At 35.1% G+C, this 8,982-nt stretch overlaps 1 long non-coding RNA gene across 1 annotated transcript; it reads left to right on the top strand.

Annotated features, from left to right (window-relative positions):
• The first annotated feature begins 2,446 nt into the window (after positions 1-2,446).
• On the top strand, positions 2,447-3,610 carry LOC110923522. Its single transcript, XR_002584134.2, has 2 exons — positions 2,447-2,674; positions 3,383-3,610. It is a non-coding gene; the product is annotated as an uncharacterized LOC110923522 (long non-coding RNA).
• The last annotated feature ends 5,372 nt before the right edge of the window (positions 3,611-8,982 follow it).

Here is an 8,982-nt window from a genome sequence, read left to right as displayed (position 1 = left end):
GATAGCTGTACCTTTGACTAAGCTACCCTGTAAAGCAGTTAAGTTTGAATGGGGACCTAGACAAGAAGAAGCTTTTAAGATTTTAAAGCAAAGATTGACAAATGCTCCAGTTTTAGCTTTGCCAGAAGGAACTGAAGATTTTGAAGTATATTGTGATGCTTCAAAATTAGGCTTTGGATGTGTGTTAATGCAATGCAAAAATGTAATTGCGTATGCCTCCCGGCAGTTGAAGAAGCACGAGGAAAACTATACGACTCATGATTTAGAATTAGGAGCTATAATTTTTGCCCTTAAGATTTGGAGACATTATATGTACGGAAGTAAATTTACTGTTTATACAGATCACAAAAGTTTGAGGTACATATTTGGGCAAAAAGAATTAAACATGAGGCAAAGGAGATGGATGGAAATTCTAAGTGATTACGACTGTGATATTCAATATCATGAGGGAAAGGCGAACGTAGTTGCAGACGCCTTAAGTCGTAAATATCATGAGAAGCAACGACGAGTCCGTATGCTTAGATTGAATTTGCAATTAGATTTAATGGAGCAATTGAATAAAGTTCAAGAAACAGCAATTGAAGACGATGCTGAAGGAATGAAAGGATATGTAAAGGAACTGGAACAAGGAAGTGATGGAATTTGGAGATTCCACAAGAAAAGAATTTGGGTACCTAAGCAAGGAGAATTAAGAAATAAGATTCTAGGGGAAGCTCATAAATCTAGGTATACCGTACATCCAGGAAACAATAAGATGTACCAAGATTTAAAAAACAATTTCTGGTGGATAGGAATGAAAAAGGATATAGCTAGTTACGTATCAAAATGTCTTACTTGTTCACAAGTTAAGGCAGAACACCAGAAACCTTCAGGACTACTACAACAGTTAGAAATGCCTGTATGGAAATGGGAACTCATAACAATGGATTTTGTTACTAAGTTACCCAAAACCAGAAAAGGTAATGATGCGATTTGGGTAATTGTGGATCGATTAACCAAATCAGCTCATTTTCTACCAATGAAGGAAACCTTTAGCATGGAAAGGCTAGCCAAGTTGTACGTAGATGAAGTAGTATCTTTACATGGAGTTCCATTCTCTATTGTATCAGATAGGGATAGTCGTATCACTTCCCATTTCTGGACTAGTTTCCAGGAAGCAATGGGATCCCGACTCAACCTAAGTACTGCATATCATCCTCAAACAGACGGATAAAGTGAAAGGACGATCCAAACCTTGGAAGACATGCTCCGAGCATATGTAATTAATTTTGATGGTAATTGGGATGACCACTTACCCTTAATTGAATTCTCCTATAATAATAGTTATCATTCAAGCATCGAAGCTGCTCCATTTGAAGCACTGTATGGACGCAAGTGCAGAACTCCAGTTTGTTGGGCAGAAATAGGAGAAAGTCAATTATCAGGTCCAGAAATTGTACAAGAAACTACAGATAAGATAACTCAAATCAAAAAAAGATTGAAGACTGCTAGAGATCGCCAGAAAAGCTATGCAGACAATCGCCGCAAGCCACTAGAATTTCAAATCGGAGACAATGTACTTTTGAAAGTCTCTCCTTGGAAAGGAGTAGTACGATTCGGTAAGAAAGGAAAGCTAAGTCCAAGATACGTAGGACCATTTCTAGTAATGCAACGAATAGGACCAGTTGCTTATCGTATACAACTACCAGAAGAATTAGCTGGAGTACATGATGTGTTTCATGTATCCAATCTCAAGAAATGTTTATCCGATGAATCCCTGGTAGTACGTCTTCAAGATGTAGAGGTAAATGAAAAGCTAAAATTCATAGAGAAACCACTGCAAATAGAAGACAAGAAAGTCAAATTTCTCAAACACAAACGACTAGTATTAGTCAAAGTCAAATGGAATTCAAAGAGAGGACCAGAATACACTTAGGAGCTGGAATCAGAAATGAAGCGGAAATACCCTCATCTATTCCAATAAATCTCGAGGACGAGATTTTTCTTAAGGTGGGGAGGATGTAACAACTCTCACTAAAATTTATACTTAGTGTATTAATTATCTATTAAGGAAACCCTAATTGAGAAACCCAAGTAATTCTGCATAAACCCTAAAATTTTCAAGATCATCAGAATCAGGATCAGGGCCCCTAAAACTCAGGGGGGGGGGTATGCTTATGTAAGTCGTCCAATGTAACTTGAATAAAGTGGGTGAACGAAGAATAAAACTAGACGGGTTGTAGAAGAAAAGAAAGAGGTTTCGGGGACGAAACCTTCTTTAAGGGGGGTAGATTTGTAACACCCCAAATTCCATGAGAATTTTAATTTAAGCTAGTTATGAACAAGTAAGGATAGTCTTGGTCTTAATAATATACATATTATTCTTGAGGGGCCAAATGTGTAAAGTGGCAAAACTTAAAACATTAAAAGTATAAAAAAATTAATTAAAAACACACATAGAGTGTGCGTGTGTGTATATACGATCGATCAGGGGCAGAGGGTGAGGTGAAACCCTAGTTTCACCAAAATCCATCAAATTGAAGGGGGATTGAAGGGCTAAACTAATGCATGAACCAAGATTTTCGATCACTTTAGCGTTTCTACCATCATGAATGTGTCAAGGAGAGGTCAAGCATAGGAGGATAACGGGTCAAGATAAGGCAAGGTGACAAATACACTTATTGGAGTACTCGAGGTAAGTGAATTTCGATTCACTTTTTAGTAAGTTTAATAGATTTTAATACTTATGTTTACGAAACATCATGAAAGAACATGTAATAATCAGAAGTACAAAGCCAATAATGCCTCATTATTGAAGAAGGTTGTATTTAAGCCGAAAGTAAATTGGTGGGTTTAAACGGGTCGAATTTTATGTGCATATGTTGCGTAATGTAATGAAATTCGTTATGGTTATGACCTTGGGTAAGAATTTTTAGTCATTTATGTAAGGGGAACATTTCCCGGACCATTAGGAACAAGTTTTATATGATTCGGTTGTCGGTTGGTGAATGAACGGATTGTTTCGTGTTAGTGTAGGAAATTTTATAAGTATATGTGTATGGGAATCCAAAAGGCACGTGGGTTGAATCATAGATTGTCTATACTATGTAAGGTTGTGAATGTGTCATTCCGGCATAAACCTACATGTAAACGAAGCTTGTGTATATATTCGTGATTAATTGATTGTGCGTAGGAAGGAACATTGGCATGTATGAAGGTACGCATGTATATATATAAGTGTGTATATATATATATATATGTATGTATGTATGATAATAAGTACGTAGGTGTGAATGTATGTGTGAATGAATGTTCAATGCTTAAGACATATGCATGAACGTTATCGAAGTGTTCGAGTATTTATGGTTACTAATGATGTGCGTTGAGTTGGAATGTAATGTAGGTATGGGATCGTTGGCTTCATGAAGAAATGGAGCTGGATTTGGATAAGAGTATTTAAGAAAGCGCTTGGACAATTCCACGACTACTTTATAGAATGCTCTACGAAATTCTATTATATAGTTTAATGTTGTATGGTATGTTAATGACTAATGGTTTGGTTGTACGTGGTGTCCACAGGTATCGCTTGGGTTTTCTCTACATTTATTGAAGTGAAGCGGACTTAGTTCGAGTTGAGAGCAAGGATTGTACGGGGAGAATGGTCACATAGTGTAACTCATATAGGTTTTGAAGTATTAATGTTATAAAACGTCATAAATCCGTTTTAATGAATATATGGCATTTCGCATTTGAACCTTCATGTGTTTGATATGTCTATTAAAGAACGAAATTTTTGGGCTCTTGTTTTCCGGTGCGTCGTATTTTAAGTTATTACACGTTAGTCTTACAGGGAATTGTTCTTATTACGAACGGGTCATGCCCGAATTTTGTTAAATAATAGTATGATAATATTACATTTTGGAATGTGTAATTTGGGCGTAACAGATTGGTGCAGCCGGAGTTTCTTGAGTAGTAGCAGCTTCACTAATTGGTTGATCATCCATAGTGGCCTCATATGTGGATGAGGCCGGAGGTGATGATGTTGTGGTGGGTTCAGTTGTTGAGGCAGAGGTCCTTTCTTTCTTTCGTTCATGCTTCTTTTTCTTCCTTGCCTCCTTCTTCTTTTCCTCTGTTTCTTTTCGTTCCTCAATTCTGTCTACAATTTCCAGCATTTCTCTCTTTAACTTCTAGGCTCTTTCGACCGCTCTCTGAAATAGCATAGCCTCCTCAAGATTTGCATTACCAGCTCCCACGTTTATGCGGCTAGCATTCAACACCGTTAGATCTGAGAGCCCAAACATAAAAACGTCCATAGGATCCAAGATTCGAATATCCACGTTTTCGTTGGATCTGATCACAACTTCACCAATTTTGCTATCATAGAACCATTTCTTGAAATCTTTGAGAGCAACAGGAATTTCTTTAAGAAGCTTGATTCTCGTGACAACTTTAGCAGGGTTGATCACCCACGTCACCTTTCCTTTCCCTGTCACTGGATAAACTCTCCGTCTTGGACACTGAGGCCTGTGATTAGGGAAACCCTTGTTACATATTCAGAAGGTCTAGACGACCCAGCTCACGTAAATCCCACCTGGGAAGTGTAAAGAGATCAAATCCGGTCTGAAAATACTGAATCACACCACCACGTCTTTTAACCACAAACATTCCTCTCAGGTTGTTGTACATCCAGCTAATGATTCTGTCAGTAGCTTCACTCTTTTCGACAGTTATCACCTAATAAAAATCAGGGAGTCTTTCTCTTTCTTTCTTGAACCATTCTGGATGCTGAGGAGAGAAAGTTTTTCCATTTTCTTGCTCATATAGTACTTCCTCTTCCAAACCCCATTCGATAAATCTAGCTGGCATATCATCTCTGTCAACTTCTTCTTCATCACTTTCATCTCCTTCAGTTACCTTCTCGACCGATTCCAGGCGTCTTTTCTTAGCCTCAGCTTCTTTCTCCTTTCTGGCAGTTTCTTCCTGTATGAAAGCTTCAAAGTCAAAGATTTCATCAAAGGAGAACATGGGATTTATTTTCATCTGCTCGCATACATTTCTCATCATTCTGTACATCTTCTCTAACCCCATCTGCTGAAATCTGATAAACTTTGATTGCTTGGCCATGTAGGCGTTCATCTCTTTATTTTTCTTACGCTGATCTTTAATCTTCTCTCTCAAGAAGTTTGTGTCGTTTACTTGGTTTTTGAGAAGACAGATTTCCTTGGCAACAGATGGACCGGTGTCTTTAATGAGTTTATCGTAAAGCTCTTGAAAAGGACGAATTCTTTGTGGAGGGATTGGTGGCTTTGAAAACCTAGTCGGCTTTACAGGCGATACTTTGGAAGAATTTTCATCTGTCGTTTTCTTGCTTGTAGAGGCTTCATCAGGATCGACTATCAAAGCATCAACGAAGTCATTTAGTAACTGAACTTCTTCTGTGACGACTTCTGGTCTTTTGGAAGCAGACATTTCTTTTCTCTTGAGTTTCTTCTCCCTCTTTTCTTTTTCCTGCAGGGCATGAATTTCTTTCATATCTCTGATATGTTGACGTTGTTCTTCAGATTGAGCCGCTCTGATGCTTGCACCCATCAGTCTTTCAGGATTTTCAGATACCTTCTTCTTCTTAGGTGGCTCATCCTCAGCAGCCTGTTTTCCCTTCCTTTTCCCTTCAAACACTCTTCTTCTACAGCAGCTTCTGCTTGAGCTTGTGCGGCTCTTTGTTGTTTTTCTTTAAGTGCCTCTCTGTATTTTCTATACGCTTCTTTTACTAGAGGCAATCTCTCAGTCGCATACATCCAGTCGTGTAGTAGCACCCATTCATTTGTCTTGATTTATGTGTACTGGCGACTTCTTGGAACATGAAATGCGTAGAGATCTCCGTCGTTTGGAGGATTCTCGTATTGGTCATTGATTAGCATTTGGATGAACCTTGGATACATCCCCCACATCGCCCCACTGACGTTTTCCAGCATGTAGTTGAAGATTAACCCAGAGATGTTAAACTTTTGATTTGTACACAAATTTAACATAGCTGCCGACCATTCCAAATATAATCCGTCAAACCCACCTTTGCGATGGACTAAACTCATAGCAAATACGTGAACGATGAACCTCCAGTCCCTTGTGAGTCCACCCCTTTTGATCTCCTTCTAGTCGCCTTCGATAAATTCGCTACAGGGTCACTTGATACTATTTCGCCAATAATCAGTAATTTCGCTCGAATAATGATCGTCGAAATTAATGATCATGCGATGAACTTCGAAAAGAGTTCACTATGTTCGCTATATTCAAAGATATCGTCGCTGTATTCAAATTTTAAATTCACTGTCTTCAAAACTTGTTCGCTGTATTCAAGTTAAATTCGCTGGACAGAGGGTTTAACACGAACCAAAACCCTCTAATCACTCAAAAACAGCTCAAAAACCATGTTTTGATGCATCAAAATGTCCAAAATAACTCCCTAATCATATATTAACAACAACCTATCGATTAAACACACCAAATCAATCCATTTTAAGTCCAAAAATTTGAAAGCCTTGAAACTTTTGAAACTTGAGGGCTTGGGGTTTGTTTCCCCTTGGTTCAGTCGACACACACACACACTGAAGTGTGTGTGGTGTGTGTTAGTATTTGATTTTTAAGAAAATCACTTTCCCCTTTTCCTTATTTGGTCCCTCAAGTTTCTACAATTCGTCTTTAATTAACTAAACCTTCTCTTTTAGGTTATTCTTTCAAATTACATTCTAACTAGGTTTATATTTTTATTTAACTATATAATATACATGCTTGTAGGTTTTTGGGGTGTTACAAGATCGCAAAGATCGAGTGGAGGCACAACAGGAATCCGGAATTTAAGTGGGTTCCCCATTCTAACATTTATCGAACTCTGTAATTTTTTTAGGATAACATTTATCAAACTCTGTAATTTTTTTAGGAATTATTAACTACTTTTTTTAATTTTTAGGATTTAATAAGTAGTTTTTTTTAATTTTTAGGATGTTATGTAACTTTTTTTTAAAAATAATATAAGTTTGTGTTTTATTTTATAAATCTCAAGTATATAAAAAATATAAAAAAGCCAACATGGGCCACCAACACCGCTAACCCACGCCGCTTCCACACCCTACTTTTTTGGGGATGATCCGGTGAAACCCACAATCGCCATATGTCGAGCAAAGCACCCAACCCAAACCCCCCACCTCACAGCCTAAATTGATTTGGGGTTTGGGAATTAGTATTTGGTTAGATTTGTATGGTTTTGAATTTGGTTTCCCCAATTAATTATATATATATAGGTAGAAGATCCTGTAAAAAGTGCTCAAAGTGTATTATAACACTATATATAATACTATATAACACCATATAAACACTGTATAACAATATGGAACACCATATAATACCATATAACACTATATATCATTATATAACAAATAATGTAAGTATCTATGGAAAACCCACTTTAATTTAGAAAACTCGGGAAACTCAAAGCTCCCAATGTTTTTTTCTTTTGAAAAAATTTACATATGTTATATACATGTTTTTAAGGGTTTTGGGCAAAAAAAAATCAAAAAAGCGCCGAGTAGATATTTTTTAAAAAAATAAACAAGTTTTGGTGTAACACATGTTACAAATATGTTAGATGAATGTAACATGTGTTACACCAAAACTTGTTTATTTTTTAAAAAAATATCTACTCGGTGCATTTTTGATTTTTTTTGCCCAAAACCCTTAAAAACATGCATATAACATGTGTAAATTTTTTCAAAACAAAAAAAACATCGGGAGCTTTGAGTTTCCCGGGTTTTCTAAATTAAAGTGGGTTTTCTATACATCCTTCCCCATAACAAATATAACACTATAGGTTGCCTGATAGTATGTCTATGATAGATGTATAGTGGTATATTTGTTATATAATGATATATAGTGTTACATAGTGTTATATGGTATTATATGGTTTTACCTATTGTTATACGGTGTTTATATGGTGTTATATAGTATTATAAAACACCATATAAACACCGTATACATATTGTATAATACACTTCTCACACTTCTCATACTTTAGGCCCTTTTTACACTATTCTTACCCTATATATATATATATATATATATATATATATATATATATATATATATATATATATATATATATATATATATATATATATATATATATATATATATATATATCATTTGTTTTGTAAGGATTAAATACAAATGAATTTTAAAGTGTTAAACTTACAAAGTGAATGGATTTTTCTTTTTTTCCTTTTTTTTAATTCTTTTTTCATTTACTAAGCATGTTTTTAGTTGAAAAAAAATAAAGAAATATTTTTTTATAGCTACTCTAAGTAATTATATAAACCTTTTACTTTTTGGACTAAAATACATGTTTGGTTGGATGATAAAAAGGAATTAAAATTAAAATTTATTCATTTCTTACGTTAAAATCCATTTTTACAATAACGTTATCCATATATGTTCGGTTTTGAATTCAGGTCTATATTTGTTGTTAATTTCAAGTTGTTTTTAAAATTTGTATGTCTTTGAACTTGGGTTGTTTAAGTTGAAGTGGGTGTATGAATTTGGGCCGAATGTGTCATGGTTTTTTGACTTTTACATACTTTATCATATACTTCGAGTTGATTGTGGCATTTTCTTATAATAAAAATTTAGATGAGATTTAATAGAAAGAATTATTATAATGAATATTATTTAAACCATATATTGTCATTCAACATTAGTTTAATGTGAAAAAAAATATATACTTATACTTAAAAGAATAAAGAATAAAGAATAACTTCCTTCATACATTGTTTAATAAAAAAATGTCGTGAGAGAAAATATAAGAGTATATTACAATTTCCGTATATAAACTTTCACATTTCATCATTTATCTTCGTAGTTATAGTAATCAACCTTAAAAATATGGGCTTGTCACAAATTTCGTGTTTTTACTCTAAGCTCATATGGTGTGAGCAAATGTCTCAAGGTGTTACCCAC

Source organism: Helianthus annuus, chromosome 6, assembly GCF_002127325.2.
Source record: "Helianthus annuus cultivar XRQ/B chromosome 6, HanXRQr2.0-SUNRISE, whole genome shotgun sequence".
Lineage (NCBI taxonomy): Eukaryota > Viridiplantae > Streptophyta > Magnoliopsida > Asterales > Asteraceae > Helianthus > Helianthus annuus.
Note: the sequence above shows the minus strand (reverse complement) of the source record. Positions and strands in the feature narration are given on the sequence as shown.